The 26,137-nt window shown below is 38.9% G+C and overlaps 1 long non-coding RNA gene across 6 annotated transcripts in view; it reads right to left on the bottom strand.

Moving 5' to 3' along the window:
* LOC131494476 (uncharacterized) overlaps positions 1-26,137 on the bottom strand; it is a 259,326-nt gene that overhangs the window by 47,641 nt on the left and 185,548 nt on the right. For 5 of the 6 annotated variants that reach the window (XR_009253424.1, XR_009253425.1, XR_009253422.1 and 2 more), the window contains 2 exons: positions 9,477-9,549; positions 768-1,128 (listed from right to left, as the gene is read on the bottom strand). This is a non-coding gene — a long non-coding RNA (uncharacterized LOC131494476). The remainder of the gene's footprint in view (positions 1-767; positions 1,129-9,476; positions 9,550-26,137) is intronic. The other variant, XR_009253426.1, reaches the window with a different exon arrangement.

The raw sequence follows: 26,137 nt of genomic DNA, 5'->3' as shown, positions 1-26,137 counted from the left end.
CTTGATAATAAAAGCTTTGCTGGTAGTAAACTATTTACAGTATACTTAATACATCAGAAAGCTGTTACATTTTTAATATGTAAAATGAATAAAATGGAAAAAAAAATGCCCAAGCTAGAGTTAAACACGAGGCCACAAAACTTCCAAGTGTCATCTAATGACTAGGGAGGAAGTGTGTATTTTAATGAAAAAAATCCCCAACGTATAACACCTAGAATTTTCATTTCAGCAATTGTCCCTTTAATATTGAGACCCTTTGTCTATTCCAGAGGGGTAATGGCAGGTAGAATTTTACCTGAAATCCCCTTAAGTTTCCAGTTCTCATGGTTACTTCCTCCTCAAATTTCTTTCAACACTAATCAATGGCACCTCGTTACAATCTCAGTGAAAGTTTGAACAAAAGGACCCATTTCCCAATGGTTGTAAAAATAAATGGAACATGAGGGGAAGTTACACTTTATACCGAAGTAGAGTCACAGAATTGTAGTGGCATTGAAGATTGATTCCCTATCTTTTACAAGTGACTTAACTGAAAATCAGAGAAGTTTTAGTCATTAAATTCAAAAGTGAGTTCAGGTTTATGGATGCACTAAACGTACACAATTTTGTGAGGAATTTTTTAAAAAAATAAAATCACAAATACAAAATTACATATAGGACTTTGGGTGTGGCTCATGAAAATGAGGGTTTAACATTCCAACCAGATCTGAATGAGGTAAAATCCAACTGGAAAAAGCAAAAGCCAAAAGTGTTCAACAAGCTGGTACCTGGAAGTGCGCGGAAGCAGAGGGGCATCAGGAACAACCGGAACCAGAAACATGAACCTCACTGGGACTGTTTCTGTCTCTGTTTCTCTCCATAGGTAGGCCTTATTCCCTCTCACTGTAAACCAGCACTCTTCAGAAGCAGGCAAATATGGCTACTGATAGTTCTTAAATTACATATCATAAAGTTTCAACCACTGAGATGCCAAGAAGCTCTCTGGGCCAAATCTAATGCTAGAGAAGGACCTTAGTTGATCTGGTTGGGTCCAAGTTAACTGCTGTCAGTGGAGTTGAGTCTTATAAAAACATGGAGATAACCACAGGCACACGCTCAGCATAGAAAAGAATCTGTGCCAAGAAGAATCTGGAAAGACAAAACAACCCTCCATAAATTATTTGCTCAATGCTGAATAGCTAATAAGAAGTATAGTCAGAATCATAAACTAAGGGTTCATTTCTAGAACATTTTTTTCTCTAAATATTACAGCAGATACTAAAAAAATTAATTTTCCTGGCTCAGAATTTTTGTTTTCTTGGCATAGAAAATTATCAGAATACACAAACCAAAATAAGACCCAACAAAAATAAGCTTAATTTTTTCATTCAAAGGCAATTTAGAGTTCCTCTGAATGAGCATTATACACATCGATTCTCATTTAGAGACTTATTAAGAAAACACGACATTTGGGTTAAGCATGTATTATCTATTAACTTATACTAGAAACTTCCTTCTTTCTGCTATTCTGATGTAATTTGTTTACTTTATCATAGATATAGAATAGATGAAAAGTGCTAATTGGCTGTGCTCTGTGATAAATGAAAGATTCTTGCACAGTGCTTTGATATGCAAATAGCATAACTACAAGTTTATTAAAGCCACATTTTTTAGAACAAATAGCATATTGCTAAACATTTCAGACCAAAAAGTTCCTGCATAAGGAAGTCGCTATTGATTTATATTTCCTAGTTAAGTAATTCTCTATCGATTTATATTTCTTTGCCTGAAACAAAGTGCCTCAATCATTAGAAAAATTAAAAGGAGGTGAATTGAAAATGGGAAATTTTGACACAATATATTACAATAGAAAGAAAACCCCAGGCCTTTGCTTTTCTTTCTTTAACTAAGCTTTAGCAGCATCTTTTTATTTTAATTTTTAAATTAATAAATTTCCATTGTTCTTGATTAGTTCCAAGAATTCTTCTCTACCTGGAAACATGACGTATGTTGAAGGCAATCCTGGAAAGGATTTGTAATAGTGCCTAAACCATGCCACTATGCTTAAGATGAGAAAAGATGGAGCTTGAAAATAAGTAATGGATTTCAGAGTTCAGCTCTTTCCTACCAGTGAGACTTTCTCTGGATTAGACTCAGCCTTACAGTCTGGTGAGGCATGGCCAAGGCTACATCTGTTGTACTGTGTGCTGTTAGGCAAGAGCAAAAAGTCTCAATTCAGAAGCTGGAGAAAAGAGTAGGATACTAAAACCAAGGGTAGCAGACGCCAAACCAAACTGAAGGCCTATGAATTATCTTCTAGATGAGTAAGAGAGCAACATCTGTTCATACTCATAAATCAAATCCTGCCCAGCAGGCTCAGGGCATGGGGTTCCTTCCACAGAAGCACAGGATGGGACACATGAAGAGAATGGATGACAGTGTGATCCTTCACACTGAAGTGCCATAGGGCAACAGTAAATAAGGTGTCCAGGAAACAGGGGCCCACAGAGCTGTGAGCCAGTCAGAAACCAGAACTGAGTTCATACCACCTGGTAAATTCTATTGGCACAAGATAGGGAGCCAATTTAAAAGCAAAGCCACAAATGTGCAAGTTTGCCAGATTCTTTAAAATACAATTATAATCACTGATCAAGGGATGGATTTAACATAAACAACCTGGAGAAGACTCCTGATCATATTTGAACATTTTAAATTTCACCCACCTACACAATAGCATTACCTTCAGGATGTTGTCTTTTAATAAAAAGCCTTTTCCCCCCTCTCACACTTAGAAGAATATGTTGTTTGTCATTTGTGCATAGTGTATCTTTGTTTTTTCTTGAATTGCGCCATTTTCTTTTCTGATATCATACTAAGTGATCATGATTTAGAATAATATGACAGATGTGTTTAGTGTGGCAGAAAGTCTCCATTTTTCACTCCAAGTTTACTTTTCACCTATCTCAGCCTTAACCTGCGCCCAAGAAGAATGACCTCCACCAACTGGGTCTCCTGAGCTCTCTTGCCCTCTGGTTTCCAGTTGGGTTTGGCCATTAAGAAGTACAGACATGAAGAGCACCTGGGTGGCTCAGTCAGTTAATTAAGCATCCAACTTCAGCTTAGGTCATGATCTCATGGTTGGTGAATTTGATCCCCATTTTGGGTTCACTGCTATCAGCCTGTCAGTGCAGAGCCCACTTTGGATCTTCTCTCCCCCTCTCTTGGTCCCTTCCCCGCTTGTGCTTTCCCAAAAATAAACATTTACAAAAAGAAGAAGAAGAAGAAGAAGGGGGAGGAGGAGGGGGGAGGAGGAGGAGGAGGAGGAGGAGGAGGAGGAGGAGGAGGAGGAGGAGAAGGAGAAGGAGAAGGAGAAGGAGAAGGAGAAGGAGAAGGAGAAGGAGAGAAATAAGATCAGATAATAAGAGAAGAGACAGGTAGGGGTATTTTACTCTTACTCTTTTCCAACCAGACAGTAGTTTAGCAGGGGTTGTGTTCCTCTTGAGTGAGTATCTCAGATGGCCCCTGTCAGATGGCTGCAGCTTTCTCCAGATTCCAGAGGTAGTCTCTTTGACCTTGTTTGTGTCATCTTGATGGTGGGAGTAGCTTCCTGACACTGCTAGTCTTAGAGGGCTTTGCTACCCTTTTTGAATCACTTAACCTTGCGACACCTTGGTACAGACGCTCTTTATTATATTCTTAAATTATTCTTATATGTGTAACATCTCCTTTTCTTCTAGAACTCTCATTAATATAGTTAGCAAAGAAATATCATTTACAGGACACCTGGGTGGTTCAGTTGTTTGAGCGTCCAACTCTTGATACTGGCTTGGGTCATCATCCCAGGGTCATGGGATTGACCCCCACAGCAGGCTACACTGAGTGTGGAGCCTGTTTGAGATTCTCTTTCCCTTTACCCCTCTCCTGCTTGCATGTGCTCTCTCTCTCTCAAATAAATAAATAAAAATTTTAAGAAGACGTATCATTTACCACAATACCCAATCTGAAGAAGCATCAATCTATTACAAGCAAAGTCAATGCAAAGTACAAGGACAATCATCCCACAGATGAGAGGGAAGATTTCCAGAAAGCAGTATGGTGTAGTGGAGGAGTACCTTGTTTTTCATACCAGGGTCCAAATTCTGGTTCTGCCTCTTGCTAGATCCACGAACTAGAACAAATCTTTTAGTTTCTCAAAATCCGTTTTTCTTAATAAGATGAGACTAATAATAACATCTCTCTCATAAATTTGTTGCTAAGATTCAACAAGATAATTTGGTTTAATTTCATAGTATGACGTTGGCATTAAGACTGATAGCTTGGCAGCTATGATGGAAGCCATGTTTTTAAAATGATGCTTCCAGGGATGAGACATCAACTGAGAAGTATAATCTAAACACTTAAAGGATGACTTATAGTGTCCTATGCTAAGAAACATCCATAGCGCTACTTTACTCAGTTTATTAACTGCTACCAAACAATAATATGCAACATCCTGGATTACCATCTAGTCTCAAATCCGATAAAATTCCCAGCCTTGAAAATCCCCTTCCTCTATGCTTAGAAGATACAGCCTAGAGGTGAAGATGTTAAAGATGGTGGCAATGATGAGATCTCTTACCGAGATTAATTACTGACATTCATTCTTACTGAGACTAACTATATGATAGCGCTCACTATTCTAAGAATTTGATACATTTTAAATCTTTCAAGCCTCATAACAGGTAACGTATATCATTATTTTCTCATTTTACAGGAAGAGCAATTGAGGCAAAGATTAAATAACCTGCCCATGGTCACATCTAGTAACTGGCGGAAAGGAAGTTTGAACCCTGGAGCCGAGGCTTCAACACCCATGTGCTAAAGCACCCAGCTATACTGCCTCACCCGGCAATTTCTACCCCATTTTTTGATGCTATGGACATCTGGGTTCCATCTTCAGGAATACAAACATTTAACTTAGAATTATAACACCACTGACAAATTTTTGTCAAGCAAGCACTTTGCAGAGCAAATATCATTAGGCCAGTTTAATTTATTATTGAATTTTCTATTCAGCACAGTTAAAACATTTTTATGTTTACTTTACTTTACTGAAATTATATTCATCAGGATCTTTTTTCTGTAAGCTGTACACTGAACATCTGATTTATTGGTCAGTCATTTTGTCCATATAAAATGTGACTGATTATAGCTCCTACCCAGAGTACTTTTCTTTTATGGTTATTATAATAGAGCTTCAACAGACCCACATCTAATTTACATGAATTCAATCAGCTTGGCCAAAAATTAAAATAAATCTAAGAGTTTCTGTGATTTCCCAAATCCACCTCCAAGGGATTTTCATACATGAAAAGGGTTCATACGTGGTGAGGATAGAACTGAGTAGTGATTCCTCCGAGAAGAAATTAAGGAATTAACTTGGGGTGGGAAGAGGAGGGTGTTGATGAGAAACAGCTTATTAACGTAATCTCAAAATATCTCCCTACAAATCACAATTTGCAAAAGCTATAATTTGCTATACAGTGGAGAAATAAACAACACCCCAACCAACTGATGGAAATGAGCCTCATGAATATAGGACAGGCATGACGTGCCTACAGGTGTGATAGCCTAAGAAGGACAGGCAGCACTTAATTTAGCAATCCTGCCAAAAAATACATAACCAGAATCACATTATGGGGAGACACTAGGTAAACTGCCTTCAAAGGCAGTTTGTAAAACCACTGGCCTTTATTCTTCAAAATTATCAAGGTCCCGAAAGACAAAATAGGGCAAGGAGCCATTCCAAATTAAATAATGATAACTAAGTGCAATACATGATCATAGTCTAGCTTCTGGAGAAAAGCTGCTGCGAATGACATAATGGGGATAATCGACAAAACTGGAAATGAACTAGGGACGCCTGGGTGGCTCAGTCGGTTAAGCGTCCGACTTTGGCTCAGGTCATGATCTCACAGTTCGTGGGTTCGAGCCCCGCGTCCGGCTCTGTGCTGACAGCTCCGAGCCTGGAGCCTGAAGCCTGCTTTGGATTCTGTGTGTGTGTGTCTCTCTCTGCCCCTCCCCTGATCTCTCTCTCTCTCTCAAAAATAAATGAGGATTAAAAAAAGAAGAAGCGCTCAATTGAGGTGAAAGGTGGTTTTCTGATTTTAAAATTCGTATCAGATTTTGGGGCGCGTGGGTGGCTCAGTCGGTTGAGCCTCTGGCTCAGGTCACGATCTCATGGCTTGTGAGTTCAAGCCCTGCGTTGGGCTCTGTGCTGACAGCTCAGGGCCTGGAGCCTCCTTCGGATTCTGTCTCCCTCTCTCTCTGTTCTTCCCCTGCTCTCACTCTGTCTGTCTCTCACTTTCTCAAAAATAAATAAAGATTAAAAAAATTTTTTTTAACAATTTAGACCTGCAAAAACTGATCTCGAAAAAGTGGACTTTCTAGAAATGCACTGAAGTAACATCTTCTAAGAACTGGTTTTAAGTACTCTAAAATGAGTTGAAAATCATGTAGAGTAAAAATGACCCTGGAAAATCTCTAAATTGCCCATAAATATAGAGTACACACATTTTTGGTAAATAGCCCTGTACAGTAATATGTATGTACAACTGGATAATGTATACAATATGCAATTTCATGGAAGGACCGTAATCAGCAGGTAAATAATTCAAGTATTTTGCAACACTTCCACAATTTTGTGAAAATTCCAAATTACAAGTTCTAGCATTATCATTATGTTCTACATTCAATTTTAATGGTTCTTCCAGTTTTAGTCACTGTTTCTTTAAGACCTTAAAGTAATCCTTTTTTTGTTTTAAAGCTTTATCTTGGAATAATTTCTGATTTAGAGACAAGTTTCATGAAATTATAAAGAATATCTGTATTCCCTTTCTACAGATTCACTAATTTTGACTATTTTGCCACGTTTGCTTTTTAATTCTCTCACTGTGTGTGTGTGTGTGTGTGCACGCACACACACACACACACACACACACACAGTTTTTGCAGACCCATTTGAGAGTAGATTGAATACCTCAATGACTTTTTGTCACTTAATACTTCAGTGTGTATTTCTCAAGAACAAGAGTATTTTCTTCCATAACCACAGTCTAGCTATCAAATTTAGGAAATTTAACGTGGCTGCGCTTATTATTTATATAATGTATAGTCCATTTCCAATTTTTTGAAATGTTTTTACTTTATTTATTTTGAGAGAGAGAGAGAGCATGGGAGGGGCAGAAAGAGAGCGAGAGAGAGGATCCCAACAGGCTCCATGAGGTCAGCGCAGAGCCCAATGTGGGGGCTTGAGCTCACAAACTGTGACATCATGACCTGAGCCGAAGTTGGACACTTAACCGACTGAGCCACCCAGGCGCCCCTGCAGGTCTAAATTTTTAAGGATGCATCTTATACCTGCACTTAGGGGTTTGTGTTGATTTTTATTTCTGGTCAGTGTGCTGGATATTCTCCTTTTCTTCTCCACATCCGTATCTCACCCTTTGCCACCCTGCCCTGAATCTAGGGCACCCAGAGCTTCCACACTCTCTGGTTTCCAGTTGAATGTGAATTTGGGGAGCCATCAGCAGGAGACCAGAGAGTGAGAGCTGAGTGACACTATTATATCCCCTAGCCTTGCCCTGACCTGGCCAATAAAGGCTGCATTCCCCTACTCTAGAGTCCCTAGCTCCCACTGGCCAGCTTTTGTTCCAGTTTGCAGTAACAGCTCTGTCAAATGCTGGGTCTCCAAAAATATTACCAAAAGTATCTGTGATAAAGCAAAGCTGAGTTTGTTGCTTCTCACAGGAAGGCAGATCACTACCTTGACAGTCTTAGCAGAAACTTGCAAGGGGAAAAGAAAAGTCAAGATATATATTTGGTCTTGAAGGTCTGGTTCAAGGTAGCTTTTCCAATGGGAGTGCTTGCCTAGGACTGGGCAAAGCTCATGATATAATAGTTTAGGATGGGTGGATATAGCAAGAGAGGGTCTCCAGGTGAGTTAAAGGAAAACAACTGCTTGATAAGCTTGGTTGAGCTGTTATCCTGAGTAGTGGATATTTACTCAAATGAGGATACGTTAAGCAGTATAGTATGAAGATGAATGGACGTTCAGAAAGTTCCTAAAACAAGCAATAAAGTTATCTGAAACTTCATCTTCCTGGGCATGAGTTGCCTGAAATAGCAAAGTCATGTCAATGTAGACTGTATGCCCCATGGGTGTAGGTACTTTCTGTTCTCAGCCCCCATCCTTTTAGGTCTAGGGATGGTGATGGCTCCTCACTGTGAGTTGCTGCAGGGTCCTTCATCACCCAGTGGTTGGTTTTCCTTTCCTGCCCTCACTTTTGTCAATAATCTATTAAAATTTTTGCAGTTACTCTACTTGTATGTGCCATCTGTCTCCTATTAGTACCCTAACTGATGAAGATAATTATGAGTTAGGTAAACATTTATTCATTTGTATATATTATTAACTCAGCAACTCACACAGTATTGCTCTATTTCCCAGTATTAATCATGTCGCCAGTCCAAATCAGTATCATTGTGCATGGTTTGTTCACTGAAGGTGCAGTAAAATGTAAATTGCAAAGTCAAAAGACCCTGATTTGTGCCTAGATCTGTTTGAGCCCACTTACAGAAGTGGTCTCATTGACCTTTTGCACTCATCCTGACAGAGGACGGGAGATACTTAAGCTACTCTAGCCAATTACTGGGGATTTAGGACCTGTAGGACCTAGCCCTGCCCTTCTGCCCTGATTTTGAAAACTGTACTTCATTCTGCTTCTCTCTGGGTCCCCATCTCCATCATGATAAACTACACACTGACTCAAAACTGCTTTATTTGGGGCGCCTGGGTGGCGCAGTCGGTTAAGCGTCCGACTTCAGCCAGGTCACGATCTCGCGGTCCGTGAGTTCGAGCCCCGCGTCAGGCATCTGGGCTGGTGGCTCGGAGCCTGGAGCCTGTTTCAGATTCTGTGTCTCCCTCTCTCTCTGCCCCTCCCCCGTTCATGCTCTGTCTCTCTGTCCCAAAAAATAAATAAAAAACGTTGAAAAAAAAAATTAAAAAAAAAAAAACTGCTTTATTCTTGGCAGTCCTAGCTGCCAGGAACTGGAGACCTGACCATAGTTCCAAGTGCAAGGGTGGCTGCCAGCTGACTGCCTTGCCAGTTGCCTGTGAACAGTCCGCGAATTCCTCTCTCTAGCCACCTCCTGGGCGGGGGGAGGGTATATGTTTGTTTTTAAACCCCCAATGCCACTGCCCACCCACACTACCTGCCCTACTGCTAAACTCTTGGGTATGGTATCTGTCCTCTAAGTATCTAACAGAGAAAATGGAATCAAGGGTTGTATGCCAACTCCCCCCATAATACACTCACAAAAGCTCGAAAGAAACTAAATCTTTAAAAGAAACTAAGCAAAGAACATAAATGCATATCTAAATACATTCCCTGAATATGTGGAAACTCTCCGGTCCTTCTCCTCCCTAGGAATATCACCGTCATCTTTAATATACACACCTTGCAGACGTCTGGAAGTGCTGCACTGAATTATTTAGTATGATTTAGCATGGCCATTTGTTCTGTGTTAGACCTGTTTGGAATGAAATGAAGGAAAGGACTTTAGACAGACACAGAGGAGCACAATCAAACTTGCTAATCATAGGTAAATCACACTAGGTTTCATCCATCAGTCTTTGCTTTCATGCCAGGAACTATTTCAGCTTAGTTATAGTATGCACATTATATTCATTTCAAGGAGATACAAAAACCCATATAATACATATCTCAGTACTTACAGAAATAAAAGTGAACTCTACACAAAAGCCTGTGTCACATGCAATTGCACTGACACTTTAAAAAGAGGCGGATAGTGTTTTCCTAAAGGACATGTTATGAATATCCAGTGTATGAGTAGGAAATATGAAATTTCCCTTTGGACTTTATATTGGACTGAGACAGCCAAGAAATTATAAAACTGGAGTCATTTCAGGAACTTTGTGGACCTCTTATGTAATGCATTACAAGGGACAGCCTTCCAGCTGAGAATATGCTGAATTTGTATTGCATAAATTATACACTATACAGCCTGATATAGTGCTTAAAAGCTTTGACTTTCAAGTTAAACAAACCTGGGTTTGAATGCCAGCTCACTAGCTCTGAGAGCTTCTGCAAATTATTTTATTTCATTAAGCCTTGCTTACTTCAACTAAAAATGGGGATAATGTTAGCACCTACTCATAAGGTAATTGGAAGAATTAAATGAAATAATGCACACACACACAAAAACAAAGCATCGTGTCTAGCACATAGTAAGCACTTAACAACACTGTGTCATTCATGTTGCTGTTTTAATATTGAACCTGTACTGGGGTATGGCCAGTTTTTACATTTAGCCATACCATCTCCTTTTGGATGAAACCCAATAAATAACACTTCGCTAACTTCTTCCTGTACCACCAGTTGATAACATCCAACGGTCCATTAGGGATTTTTCATGTGGAAGTTACAGTTGCACATCAAAGTTGCTGTGTCTGAAGTCAAGCTTATCATCTTCTACCTAAAAGGAGTCCTCCTGATTTACCAACTTCTGTTAAACTGGAAAAATCCCTTTGTTCTCAAAGATGGCGAGAGTCATAAATTTGATCTGATTTAATTAAAGGCTAAGAAAACTGGAAAATAGAACCAAGTATACATAGATTATCTGGATATCACCACCAGTCATCATATTTATATCATGACTGTAATCTCTAAAATGAGAAGGAAAAAAAATGAACAGGTTTTCAAAAGGTCAATCCAATTTGGAAAAAAAAATTTTTTTGGATCAATATTTAAATTTAAAACTCTTAGTAATTTTTTCCAGGTCTGAGTTATAAAAACAATGAAAATTCTTTATTTCTATAGTACCTTGAAGTTTACCAAGATTTTTCACATATCTTAACTCTTCAAATAGAGCTATTATTCTTGTTTTACATATAATAACACAGAGATGATACTTTAGATTGGATTATGAGGACAGTGCCATGCCACTTATAACATGGCAGAAGCAGACCTAAGGGAGGGACCAACGATGCAGCTCTTCAAAAGGAGAGCATTCCAGAGAGAGGGAGCAGCAGGTGCAAAGGCCCTGAGACAGAAGCATGCTTACTGTAGAGAGGAACTAGCAAGGTGGATCATGGGGTTGGAGCAGAGGTAGCCAGGAGCCCTATAATGTAGGGCCTTGTAGGCAGCGGGAAAAGCCTTAGAATCTTTACTGTGATCACCCAAAAGCTCTTAGCTACGAAGTGAAAGTTCGGAGGCATGACTTTGAGTCTTCCAGTTCGAAATCTGAGATGGTGACCCGTAAAAAGGGCTTTCTAGGTAAGCAGATAAGATCCTGGATGGCATCTTTAATTATCACCACAAAACTCCACCATTTTATGTCCTCTGCCACACCAGCCTCCAGCATATCTAGTATCTGTCTCGTTCAAACTCTCCTATGAAACCAGTTCACATTCTCAGGCATTTTTCTTTTCTCTCCTTTTGCTCAAATCTGTTCATGAGAATGTACGAGCCAAGACAGCGATCACAGAAGAGACGATCCTTCTTGTGTTTTCTGCTTCAGCTACTTGTCAAAATTTAATTTTAATCCAAACTCTGTCACACTTTCTAGTTGTGACATAAGACAAGTCATTTTAATTTCGTTGTTTTTCTCTTTCTGCAAAACAAAGATTCTGATTCTATTGATATTTTCAAAAGCTACTTTATCCCAGAAAAATGAGGTAATGAATGTATACTGTTTGGGTCTCTCTTCCAGACGGATGATATGTCAGCAAGTATTCATTAAGCAAGTCTATGTTCCCAGCCTGTGCAAGGCTCCATGGAGCATAAAAAGAAGTAAACTGCCTGAGCCCTGACTACAGAGAACTCAAAATTCTCTTCAGGAAAAGAATAAGTCTCCATAAGCAACGACTAGAGCCTAAGGGTTTTAAAATTAAGAGAGGGATTTTTCCAGGTCTCTTAGGCTCTACTGCTTAACGGGACCATTGAATTCAGTTGGCATCTGACTGGCCTTAGGCTTCTTTGAATTAATAGGAAGCTTTGGTCCTCACATCCCCCTTCAAGGTTTAGTATAAGCTCTCTGTTGAAAAAGAAAATCATATTGGCCCTTACAAATAGAAAAAGATGTCAAGGTCATTTAGTCTTTTCAAGGAGATCAGGAACATAATGCATTTATGTTCTGTTCAACAAGGCAGACAGAGTGGCTGTTTTCTAGTGATTTCTGAGAAGACCCCTCTACCCACCACCATCCTTAACTTTGCTCACTGGCCCAACCTAAAATGCCTTAAATTTCTACTTTTTGAATCAGTTTTTTGGAATAAATACATTCTGCATATTGAAAATCCTTGTTAGAATGCAGGCAAGTTACTCAGAAGAAGTAACCCGTTAACTGATTAGCATGGATTAATATATCATTTCATACCAAGGAGAAAGGCCTGAGGAGACTATAAATATGAAAGGTTTTGGAAAAAGAAGTAATGTTTGAGAGAACTGGAATAAAGAAACCCAGGATCAGAGACCTTGAGACTTTCATGGACCAAGATCAAAATACCTATCATCTGGGTACAGTGCTCAGAAGAGAAAAGGAATGTGAAGGTCAGATAAGAGCACTTAAGACCAACTCAGGCAACTCCCCAATGTGGTCTGGGTTGCTCTGGTGTTCTAGACTGAGACAGAACAACAGAAGTGACCTTAGAGATACCCTGTTCCATCTACTTATCGGTAGAGAAAATACCATCTGGGACATTTGGGACATTTGAGTGACTTACTCAAATCAATTCAATAAGTAAGTGACAGAATGAAAATTAGAAATCTAGATTCATGACTCCCCACTTGTTTTGCAAAGTTAAAAAAAAAAGTGACTCTCAAGATTAGGATCTTTGGTTAGGGTTTTTCCAGATCCTATTTTCAAGGCTTTCAGTCTCTGAATTAAAGGTTCTTTTATTTTGGCTATTCTGAATGTTTGTTCAAGAAAAAGCTATTAGACAGGGCTTAAACTGGGATTAGTATGTAAAGAAACTTAAATCCTTGGTAGAATATATCTCAAAATTCAGAAGTAGAAAAGTTCTCCTGGATCAGAGGTTGGTGCAATAGATAGACACATTTCCTCTTTTCTTCCCACACTCTCATCTTAAAAATAATACCAGACAGTACTAGACATCAAAGACAGCCAGCTGAGACAGGAGGAAGTGACTGTTCAAACAGGGAGGGATTCAGCAAGGTAAGTCCCTAACAAATAAGCCCTGGTGACAAATGACACAAAGCCATCACCCAACTAACTAATCAACGTATCCAAAAACATATGGATCTAGCCCGCAAACACTAACGTTCCTGATAATGTTGGTAATTGATTAAGTTTTGTACACAAATGGTGTTTGATAAAAATAACTAAAAAACAAAACATGCCCTTCCTATTTTTTCAGCTAAAGGGAAGACATCATGGTACAATGAAAAGAAAATAATGTTTGAATTGCAAGATATGCTTTTTTTATTCCTGGTTCCAGGATACGAGAAAGAGTATCATAAACAGAAGTGTGAAAAGGAAAATATAAATTTTATTTGTTTTGCGTATCTATCCGGTATCTGTATCATTTAGGGATCATATCGCACCTTGGTTAAAGTCAATGTTAAGGAGTTAAGAAGACCTGAACTCAATACTCTTTATTGACCATGTGAACATAAGCAAGCTATTAATCTTACTTCTCTTGAAACAGTAATAATAAAAACGAATTTACAGAAATATCATGAGGATTGACATTGGAAAAAAAAAATCACGTGTAAACCACCTAGTGTAATGCCTAGCATAAAGTAAGCACTTGACAAAAATATATTCTCTGTCCTTCAGGTGCCCTTATAAGAAAAGCAATTATTGGGGCGCCTGGGTGGCGCAGTCGGTTAAGCGTCCGACTTCAGCCAGGTCACGATCTCGCGGTCCGTGAGTTCGAGCCCCGCGTCAGGCTCTGGGCTGATGGCTCGGAGCCTGGAGCCTGTTTCCGATTCTGTGTCTCCCTCTCTCTGCCCCTCCCCCGTTCATGCTCTGTCTGTCTCTCTCTGACCCAAAAATAAATAAAAACCGTTGAAAAAAAAAATTTAAAAAAAAGAAAAAAAAAAGAAAAGCAATTATCATAAGGGAAGGGAAACAAAAATAATATAAAACCAGGGAGGGGGACAAAACAGAAAAGACTCATAAATATGGAGAGCAAACTGAGGGTTGCTGGAGGGGTTGTGGGAGGGGAGATGGGCTCAATGGGTAAGAGGCATTAAGGAATCTACCCCTGAAATCATTGTTGCACTATATGCTAACTAATTGGGATGTAAATTTTAAAAAATAAAAAATAAAATTAAAAAAAGAAAAGCAATTATCTATATAAAGTAATTTAAGAAATATTGTCCATATATTGAGTTATTTACACTTCAAAGATTTCTTGGTCCTTGAAAATAGCACCAAGAAGAGCAGCATAAGATAAAAAAATTGGGACGTATTCAATTTAAGAGCGATGAAATAAAAATGTTGAATTCCTGTGTGGGAACAGGTGTTACAAGCAAAGTCTAAGATCAACAACAGACTGGAAGAAAATATTTGCAATGCAAGAGTTAGTGGTTCTATTTTTGTTAAGAGCTCCTATTAATCAAAAATACAAATTTCAATGGAAAAATAGTCGAAATATTTGAATAGACAACTTACCAAAACTCTACAAATTTTCACTAGACATATAAAACAACATGCTCAACTCTATTAATAAGAAAAGAAATACAAAATGCAAAATAAAACAAAGAGATAGTATTTTGCTTATCAGATTAGCAAAATTAAATAGATTGATAATATTCAGATCAGCAGACTTAAAAGTCAAAGAGAAGGTAATATTTTTTAGAGGAAAATACGGTATTAGCTATAAAAGATTTATATGCTTATACTCTTTGACCCAGAAATACACTAGAGAAAGAATTATGAGCATAACCAATGATTAGTGTACAAGATATTGGCTGCACTATTATTTGAAATATCCAAATCACTGGAAACAGCTGCAAGTAACAGTAAAATATTCCTAAGTGGCTAAAAAATAAGAAAGTTTTATTATCTCATGTGCCAAAAGACATGAAAGATTATCCTGAGTGTGGGTTAATTTACTGACTCAGGGATGTCACGAAGAACAATGGTTACTACCATCTTTTCCCTCTGCTTGGCATGTAAACTTTGTTCTCACAATAACTGCACTTACCAACATACGGTGCCACAAATCCAGGCTTTATACCAACTGGAACAAAAGATTAACAGCCATCTTTTTGTAACCTATGGAAATGTCTTTCGAAGAAACTTTGTGTTTAGACATCCTCTTATTCTCCTTTGGCCAGAATCATACCACATATCCATTTCTAAGCAAATGCCTAGCTAGCAAAGAGAATGTGATTCTCTTACTTGATTTAAGAAAGAACATGGCTTCCTAGACGTCAAGTGGGTCACCAAAACTACTTCTGGGACCTCCTTTAAAAGAACAGGACAAATAATGGTAGGGAAATATTCTATACTTTGATTGAAAAAACTGGATACACAGTTCGTTCCCTCTGTTGAGTGAGATTGAGAGGTAAATGAGTCAGAACAGGAAAGGTTATGTTGTGATAACAAATAGACCCTGAATTTCAAAAGGTTAATGCGATAACAATATAGGTTTCCTTTCATTCAAGTCATAGTCTTATTCGAGTTGCCTGGCTCTCCTTGACAGCTCATCTTCCAAGCGTCATAGGGGTCTAGATTTCTTCTAACTTGTAGTTCTACTTGATCTCAAACACATCACTACCGAATTTATTGCAGAAGTTAAAGAGAGTATGAAGACTCCACAGGGATTTCATAGCCAGCCTTGGGAGTGGGTTACATTACTTCTACTGACCCCCCATTGGTCAGAACACACAGTCCTTCCCCTAACTGCAAGAGAGGTTGGGAAAGGTAGTTTGTGTGCTCAGAAAAGGAAAGCAAGATTCCAGTTGCATTTATAAAGCTTTGTCTCCATCAGAGGGGATTTTTTAAAAAATGACTTTTTTGCCACTGTGGAAAATAGTATAGAGATTCTTCAAAAAATAAAGATAGAACTAACCTATGATCCAGTAATTGCACTACTGGGTATTTATCCAAAGAATACAAAAACACTAATTCAAAGGGATACATGCACCCCTATGTTTACTGCAGCATTGTTTACAATGGCCAAGATACAGAAGCAGCCCAAGTGTCCACTGATAGATGAATAAGAAGATGTGATATATATATGTGGAATATTATTCAGCCATAAAAAGAATGAAATTTAGCCATTTGCAACAACATGGATGGAGTTGGAGAGTATTATACTAAGTGAAATGAGTCAGAGAAAGACAAATACCATATGATCTCACTCATATGTGGAATTTAAGAAACAAAACAAATAAGCAAAAGAAAAAAAAAGAGAGAGAGAAGCAAACCAAGAAACAGACTGTTAACTATAGACAATAGAGAGGAGGTGAGGGGGGATGGGTGAAATAGGTGATAGGGATTAAGGAGTGCACTTATCATGATGAAAAAAATAAAATCAATTAAAATAAAAGTTAAGATGGTAAATTTTATATTATGTGTATTTTACCACAATAAAAACAACCCCCCCAAAGATTTTTCTTGTTTACTTCACACATTTATCCTAAGCATACAGAAAGTTATGTATAAATTATAACATTTATGTATAAAAAGGCGGGGGGAAAGTCCCTGGTCATTCCCGAGAAGTAATTTTGCCTGGTTTTGATCATATTTAATTCCATTTTCCTTGTATTAAAATCCTTTTTCTTTTTTTTATTCATCCTGGGGACTTTGATATAGAAGAAAATTCTAGTAGAGAGTCTGTAGGTTATGGATTCACCTTAGAGCATCCTAAAAGATCAAGGATTCACAATCTGGGAGGTAAAGAAAGTCAGGGCATTCTAGACAGAAGTCTCAGGAACACACAGGGATACACAGGAAATTGGCCTTACTACTTTTTGGGGAGGCTATTTGTATTTTTATTTACTTCTTTTTTTTATTTTATTTCTTATTATGGCAAAATACACAACATAAAAGTTACTATTGTACACTTCTTAAGTGTACAATTCAGTGGCATTAAGAATATTTACAATCTTGGGGCACCTGGGTGGCTCAGTCGGTTGGGTGGCTGACTTCAGTTCAGGTTGTGATCTTACAGTCCATGAGTTCGAGCCCCGTGTCGGGCTCTGTGCTGACAGCTCAGAGAGAGCCTGGAGCCTGCTTCAGATTCTGTCTCCCTCTCTCTCTCTGCCTCTCCCCAACTCGCACTCTGTCTCTCTCTCAAAAATAAAATAAAAACATTAAAAAAAATTTTTTTTAAAAAAGAATATTTACAATGTTGTACAGCTGTCACCACTATTTAGTTACAGAAATTTTCATCACCCTACAAGGAAACCCCATATTCAATAAGCAATCATTTCCCATTTCCCTCTTCCCTCAGCCTTTCATAACCACTAATCTGTTTTCTATCTCTACAGATTTTGCCTTTTCTGGATAATTCATATAACAGCAATCACACAATGTGTGGCCTTTTGTGTCGGGCTTCTTAGATGATTTAGCATGAGTCAGTTATGTGACCATCTTCTAGTTTATCTGAAACCAGTCCTATTTAGAAAAGGGACTTTACAAAAACATTTATTTTTCTCTACACAAAGAAGAAGAGTCACAGAGTAGTTGGAAGAGGTAAACATATAAATAGGAAATTATAATAACATGTGGTAAATGCAATGACAGAAATTTGCATGGAGTGTTTGGGAGGAATGCAATTGTCCCAAACTGGGTAGCCTCAAAGGCATGTTATAGAGGTGACACCAGGTTTTTGTATTAATGGATTAAGAAATGTTAATAAAGCAAAGTGGTCTTAGGGAAAAGAAAGGAAAGCCATGTGAGGTGTGTATATGTGTATATGTATATATATGTATACATGTATATGCATATGTGTATGTATGTGTGTGTGTATATGTATATTGAAAAAGACACCTTAAAACACTTTAAGCAAATTGGCAGCTCAACAGTTGCTAAGTGAACTGTAACTCAGAGGCAAGGCCACGGAACATTCGGGGTTAGAAGGACAGTGCCACTGGAAGAATTCACTGTCGCAAACCTCCAAGTCATCATCACAATCATTGGGGCCAGCCTTTCACTCAACTCAAATCTCACCTCTCTCAAAATCTTCAGTCACACTTGTTAATTCACACACATTTTAATACTTGGGTCTTCTTTGGCTCATTATCTTCTTTATTCACATTTTATTTCTGGCTGCCACAAGCAGATACTATCTCCTTCAAGGCACAGGCACATGGGAGACATTGCCTTGAATCATAATGGAGTATCACTACCTCTTACATGCAGTGTAAAATCAAGCAATCAGAAAGATGGTGAGGTAGAAATCTTTTATTTTTATGAAAAAAAATAAATGAATAATGTGATAAGTCTTAGTGTAGGCTGGGATGAGGATTAGTAACAAAACTAAGCAATTATGACCAATGCTTGTTTCAGGACTTATATGGTTTCTTGCCTGTGCTACACACACTTTTCCTTTGGTAACTTCAACCTACCTATACTTCATTTCCTGTGGCTTTGCTTCTTCTGTCCATCAAGGCTTTTCCCATTCTCAAGCCAAAGCATGCAAATGTGAGCCCAGCTCCAAGAACTCCCCAGAAACGAACGGACAACCTTTCTCACCACCACTTTTGGGATGATTCAGCATCATTATAGTTGCTTTTAAGATTCAAGCTTTGGGGAGGGCTGGATTAACCCACTGACTCGAGATCACATGCAATCTCTCTTGACTACTCAGGTTCTAGTTTATTCCAAGCCTCCGGAGAACACGTAGAGTTGTGTTCAATGCTAGAGAAATGGTCCCACTAGGCATAAGGTTTCCACCATAAGGTGCTCTGTACCTTTACTAGCAACTCTTGCAAAAATTAAAAACTGTTTCTATCTCAACTTCCTTTCATGACCCTAAACCCAAGTCAAGAATTTCTCTGTTCTTTAGTCAAATTCATATCTACTGGTGATAAAAAATACAAAAAAGAAAAGTCATTGCTCTATGTACACTTTACATTGGGGTCATTTTCACTGTTGTACACAAGATGATCCTGAAAGATCCACCTTTTTAAAAGAATGAACAATCATCCTCAGCGCATGGCACCCAACTCCTTTCAAGCTGAATTTTAAGATAAAGGAAACAAAGTAAGACCTAGACTTTCTTCTGAGGAACAAAGAAACGCAGAAGAGCCATATTCTTGGAGAAGTAGAAGAACAGGCAGGAAGGAATGTGGAATCTTACCACAAATAATAGATTCAGGTAGTTAAGGATAATATTTTCTTTTAAAAATATTCATTATACTTGCCTGGAGAACTGAAAACCATTGTTCTTTGGCCAAAGAAATCAGAGGAAGAATGTTGGATTTCATACAAACCATTTCCCTATGCACATAGTACTAGATAACCAAAATAAACATTAAAAAATACCCATCGTATTTTAGGCACTCAGAGAAGGTAATGTGTAAGGAGCCCTGCTCCTTCCTATAGCTGAAAAAGGGAAAATACATGAAAAAAAAAAAAGACATTTGGATTTTATATTATTATTAGGGGCTGGAAGGAAGAGGTTTTGGACAGTGATATGCACATTACTTGCAACTGCCACAAACAGAAGGCACAAAATATTGGGTACTATGGCAGGTGAAAGAACGGGCTTTGGAGTTGGGCACACCCCGGCTTGAACCCAGACCCTCCTATTCACTTTCTCACTTGACTTCAGGCAAGCTTCTTTTTTTAATTTTTTTCTAAAGTTTATACATTTATTTTGAGAGAGAGAAAGAGGTGAGCAGGGGAGGGGCAAAGAGAGAGGGAGACAGAGAATCCCAAGCAGGTTCCATGCTGTCAGTGTGGAGCCCAACACGGGGTTCAATCCCATGAACTGTGAAATCATGATCTGGGCTGAAGTGGGACGCTTAACCGACTGAGCCACAGGTGTCCCTCTAAGAAATTCTTTTTCTTTTTTAATGTTTATTTATTTTTGAGAGAGAGAGAGAGAGAGAGAGCGAGAGTGGGGGAGGGTCAGAGAGACAGGGAGACACAGAATCTGAAGCAGGCTCCAGGCTCTGAGTTGTCAGCACACAGCCAGACCCTGGGCTTGAAGTCACAAACTGCGAGATCATGACCTGAGCCGAAGTCAGACACTTAACCGACTGAGCCACCCAGGTGCTCCCTCTAAGACAATTTTAAGCACAGGAAAGTCACTTACTCCCCAAGACTGGCCTTCCACTTCGAGAAAACTTTCCAGGGGTCAGCAAACTATTTTCAGTAGAGGAGCAGACACTAAATACTTTTGGCTTTGTGGGCCACATACGGTCTCCATCGCTGCTGCTGCTGCTTCCTTAATAACCCTCTGATACTATAAAAACTATTCTTCACTCAAAATCTGTTATGCATTGAATGTCTGTGTCTCCCCAAAATGTATATGTTAAAATCCTAACCTCCAATGCAATAGTATTTGGAGATGGGGCCTTTGGGAGGCAGTTAGGTTGTGAGGGTGGAGCCCTAAGGAATGGCATTAGTCATTAGTGTCCTTAGAAGAGGAGGCATGAGAAAGCTTGCTGCTTTTCTCTCCCTCAGCCATGGGAGGATACAAGAGGGAGATGGCCATCTATAAACCAGGAAGGGTCCTTACCAGACACCAGGTCAGTCACCACCTTCATCTTGGACTTTCCAGGCACCCGAACTGGGACAAATAAATGTTTATTGTTTAAGATGCCCCACCTGTGGTATTCTGTTATAGCCACCCAAGCCAGGACACGGCCCATATGAAAACAGGCCACGAAAACAGTATGGAGGTTTCTCAAAAAATTAAAAGTAGAACTACCATATGATCCAGGAATTCCACCTCTGGGAATATATCCGAAGGAAATATAAACACTAACTGGAAAAGATATCCGTACCCACGTTCACAGCAACACTGTTTACAATAGCCAAGACATGGTAACAAGTCTATCGATGAATGAATGGATAAAGAAGTTGAGGTATATATATATGTGTGTGTGTGTGTGTGTGTGTGTGTGTGTGTGTGTGTGTATACAATAGAATATTATTCAGCCACTAAAAAACAAGGGCGTCCTACCATTTGCAACAATATGGGTAAGGTTCAAAGGTATTGTGCTAAATGAAGTAAGTCAGACAGAGGAAGGCAAGCAAATACTGTATGATCTCACTTATATGTACAACCTAAATACACACACACATACCTACACACACCAAACCCATAGAAAAAGAGATCAGATTTGTGGTTATCAGAGGAAGGGAAAGGAGGAAAAGAGAGGAAGGTGGTCAAAAGGTACAAACTTCTGGCTATAAGTACTAGGGATATAATGTACAAGACGATGATTACAGATAGTGCTGCTGCAATATATCTAGGAAAAGTTGTAAAGAAACTAGATCTAAGAGTTCTCTTCACAAGGAGAATTTTTTTCTTTTCTTTTTATTGTCTCTTTTTGAGATGATGGATGTTAACTAAACCTATTAGGGTCATCATTTCGCAATATGTGTGAATCAAACACTCATGCTATATACCTTAAATTTATATAGTCATGTATGTCAATTATTTCTCAGTAAAAATGGAGACAAAAAACCCCTAAAGAGGCCCTGGGCAAAATCCCACTTGCCATAGTTTGCCAGCTCCTGTTCTAAAATGTGATGATCCTTAAAAAAATAAAAAAGTAAAATAAATAAAAATTAAAAATAATTAAATGTGATGATTCTTCTCAGTATTAAGCCAAAATCTACCCCCTCAATATGTCCTTCCCTTAGCTCTGGTTCAGTATTAGCAAATATAATAGAATCTATCCTTGATCTTCCACTTAACTCACTCTATCAACTCTATGGGATATGTACTATGATTATCCCACTTTACAGGCAGGAAGGTCTTGCCAGGAGTGGGGATTCGGGATACGAAACATAAAGTTTCAAAAAACTCTTTCCACCCTGAGGTCCTACTTCTGCCCCCCAGAGAACACAAAGGCATCAGAGTCCTCTTTTGGCAGTTCTTGAAATAGCTGTCAAACCCACAAAATACTTTCTTCTACATGTTAAATATTGTCTGCTTTCCTGCTGCTTAAATAATATAGTTTTAAATCTCCCTATGGTGATCATTTCCTTTAAGTAAGGTCTTTTTCTTTTTTTAACGTTTTTTTTTTTTATTTTTGAGACAGAGAGAGACAGAGCATGAACAGGGGAGGGGCAGAGAGAGAGGGAGACACAGAATCAGAAGCAGGCTCCAGGCTCCGAGCCATCAGCCCAGAGCCCGACGCGGGGCTCGAACTCACGGACTGCGAGATCGTGACCTGAGCTGAAGTCGGAGGCTTAACCGACTGAGCCACCCAGGCGCCCCAGTAAGGTCTTTTTCAAGTTTGCTCCCCACTTAATAGCTTCAGCCAACACTGATCTTTTCCCATCTTACTTATCAATATAATTTTGCTCCATACCTAGTATATAGAATATGGATTTATGAGTATATACATTTGGGCACAGGATTATATAATTATTCAACTCTCTCTGCCTTTCTCTTTCGTGTGTGAGGCACATATATTCAAAATTTTATTTTGTTTTGTCTTGTTATGAATTTTGCCTGTGTAAATTTTCTCTCATCTAAATTAATGTAAATTCTTTTTGGATACACAATGGAAAAACCAAAATCATCTTTTAATTATCAAAGATTACTCAAAATTGGATAACAGATCCCCAAATGATGACCATTTTCAAAGAGAAAATAATGGAAGAAAGCCATAGCCAAGCAAGGTAGGTAGCCTCTGAGATGGCCTTCATTGACACCCACCTCTTGGCATAGTGGTAACTCACGCCTTTATGTATGTAACACCCTCCCTGAGTCTGGGCTGGACCTAATGACTGCTTCCAATAAATAGAATGCAGCACAAGTGATGGGATGTCACTTCCAAGATTGGTTGCACAAAGACTTACTTCCAACTTACTAGATCTTACTAGATCTCTGTTTCTCTCTCTCTCTCCCTCCTGAATCCTCTATTATTCTCTCACTTGCTCACCCTGATGGTAGCTGTCGTGACGTGGACTTCCTTGTGGAGAAGCCCATGTGGCAAATAACTGAGGCTAACCTCTAGCCAAAACCAGCAAGCAACTGAGGCCCTCAGTCTAACAGCCTAGAGAGAACTGAATCTGGCCAACAGCCATGCGAGTGAGTTTGGAAACGGGCCCTTCCCAGTAAAGTGTTGACATGACTATAGCCCCTGACACTTTGATTATAGCCTACAAGAAACCCTAAGCTCAAGTCTAAGCTGTGTCTTTATTTCTGATCCCCGGAAACTATGAGATAATAAATGATTATTAGTTTAAGCTGGCATGTTTCAGAGTCATTTGTTACACAACAATAGATACCTAATATAATAAGGATTTGGTCTTATCAAAAGTAACGAGACTGCTCAGTGGGTAGGGGGTTTCCTTTCGGTATGATGAAAGTGCTCTGGAATTAGATGGTGGTAATGGGGACACAACATTGCGAATGTACTAAATGCCAACTGCAAAGTGGTTACATTTGGTTCTGTGAATTTTACCTCAGTGTTTTTTTTTTTTTTTAAAGGAAGCAGCACAAGACAAAGAAACAAGGAGAAAAATGGGAAGATAAAAGGAAAAAGAAAAGTTTACGTAAGAACACCCACAAGAAAAACTGTGCATCACAAAGAATGAAAACTATGACCAAAACTTGGCAAGTTACTCAACATAATGAATCTGTCGAGATAAATATAGAGACCCCAGGGCTCTGTTAGGAGAGGGCAAGATGACACAAGGAGCTAAAATTTACAAAGCAGCAGCAAGTGACAAAAAGGTTTTACTATGAAAGAAGGAAATAAGATGAGGGGAAAGAAGGTGCTGTTTTCTTAATAAATAGTTCTAGAATGATTTATCCCTTCAAATTACATAAATATATAATTTATTTCAAAACTAAACTTCACACAGCCAAAAGGGAAAGTAGTCAGATGATTTTAATTTTAAAACTCTAGCAAACTTTTTGTGCAGCTAAGGGTAGAATTAAGGGTGGCCACCTTTGAACGTGTTTTTTGTTTTTTTTTTTCTCATGGGCCAAAAACCATCCTGATTACAGAAGTACATACACTCCACAATCAGGAATCCAATCAACAAACAGAAACTAGGACTTCTTTTCCTAATGAGGTAAGATGTTACATGCACTCTGGACAGGGACAATTGTTTAAATTATTTTGCAATTAGAAAAATGTTTCTTTGTCACGGCATGTATTTATACTGTACTGTCCCTGAGACTCAGTGTTTGCTTTGGGGAAATGTATATGTATCCTTTACTCAGGGTATCCAAGCCAGCCCCCCTCCTGCCCTTCCTCATGTTGCTTTTTTAGCACAGTGATTTTTAACTCAGTGTTGTAGAATCATGAAAGCTTAAAAAAAATCAGGGTCCCACAATCAGATATTCTGATTTGGCCGAGCTAGAATATGGTCTGGGCATTGGGTAGAAATAGACCACTGTTTCTAAACTGTACAACAGAGAAATATAATAGAACAAACCTGTGTTCTAGACAGGAAGATATCAGAATTTGAGAAATACAGCACTGAGAATTATTCTGTTCCAATATATCCTGGAAACATATCCTGGGATATGTGGGATTGATGGAAAACACCAGGGCCAAGTCAATGCCTGTGAATAAAATGGGATGAGGAAGGATGAAGTCTCAAACTGTAGGTTGGATGAAAGGGGCACAGTGCTGAGAATAGGACTACAAGGCTAGGCAGTTTGGTTGTCCGAGTAGGGACTTTCCAGGGAAAGATAATTTATGGTGTTTTCTCCTTAGAGTGTCCACACTACATGCTCTGAAATATTTCATCCAAAACAAGTCCTACTTATGTCTCTACCCCAAATCCCCCATAATAGCCCTTTGTGACTGATTCAAAAAGTGATCATCTCACATTTAGAGACAAACCACTGGCAAAGGTGGTGTTAGGGGCTGAACTGTGTGCCCCAAAGTTCATGTGTTAAAGTTCTAACATCTAGGATCTCAGGATGTAATCTTACTTGGAGATAGGTTCTTAATCAAGTAAAAGTGAGATCATATTAGGGTAGGTTTTCTCATATGACTCTTGTCCTTATTTAAAAGGGGGAATTTACACACAGAGATAAGAACAGATGAACGACAAAGATGATGAGACAAAGAACAGGGCCATGTACCAGCCATGAAGAGGCCCAGAACAGATCCCTCCTTCACAACCCTCAAAGGGAGCCAACCCTGCCATTCCTTTGATTTTCAACTTCTAGCCTCCAGAATTGTGAAAAAAAAATACATTCTTGTTGTTTAAGCTACCCAGTTTGTGGCACTTTGTTACATCAGTTCTAGAAAACTAATACAGAGGATGTTGGCCTTTCCTTTAGGGTGAGAGGGCTTTTCAGAACAATAATTCCTGTTTCTTTGAGGGAAGGGGGAAATATCAGATTACCCCTAGAATGAGCCAAATGACTTATTCCAATGTAATAAAAAAAAGTCACACCCCTCCCAAAGAGTTTAATTTTTAATATCAAAATGTGTCCTTGTGGCATAATGGGGAATATATATTTGGCCTTTGTCCCCAGTTCCTGGCACATTGATCCTAAAACTCTTGGAATTTCCTGAGTGACAGGAGTGTCTTTTGATATTCACGAGGCTTTCGATCATTCCTGAGTTTATGATAAGAAGGTGATCTTGACATCCCCTAGATAGCATCAGGATGGGGGCTACTCCCCAAAAAGAACAAGAACTTTCAGCCCCAATCCCTGGCCTCCAGGGAGAAAAGAAGGGCTAGAGATTGAATTCAATCACCAATGGCCAATTACTTAATCAATCATGTCTACACGAAGAAACCTCCATGGAAACACCTAAACAACGGGATTCAGAGAGCATCCTGGTTGGTGAATACATCTAGGTGCTAGGAGGATGGCATGCCTGGGAAGGGCATGGAAGATCTGCGCCCCTTGCCCCATACCTTGTCCTGTGCAATACTTCCTTTGCCCCTTTGTAATCTGTATCCTTTACAATAAACCCGTAGTAGTATGTAAAGTGCCTTCCTGAGTTCCGTG

This window comes from Neofelis nebulosa, chromosome 14 (assembly GCF_028018385.1).
Source record: "Neofelis nebulosa isolate mNeoNeb1 chromosome 14, mNeoNeb1.pri, whole genome shotgun sequence".
Lineage (NCBI taxonomy): Eukaryota > Metazoa > Chordata > Mammalia > Carnivora > Felidae > Neofelis > Neofelis nebulosa.
The sequence above is the reverse complement of the archived record's forward strand: the minus strand, read 5'-3'. Positions and strand labels throughout refer to the sequence as shown.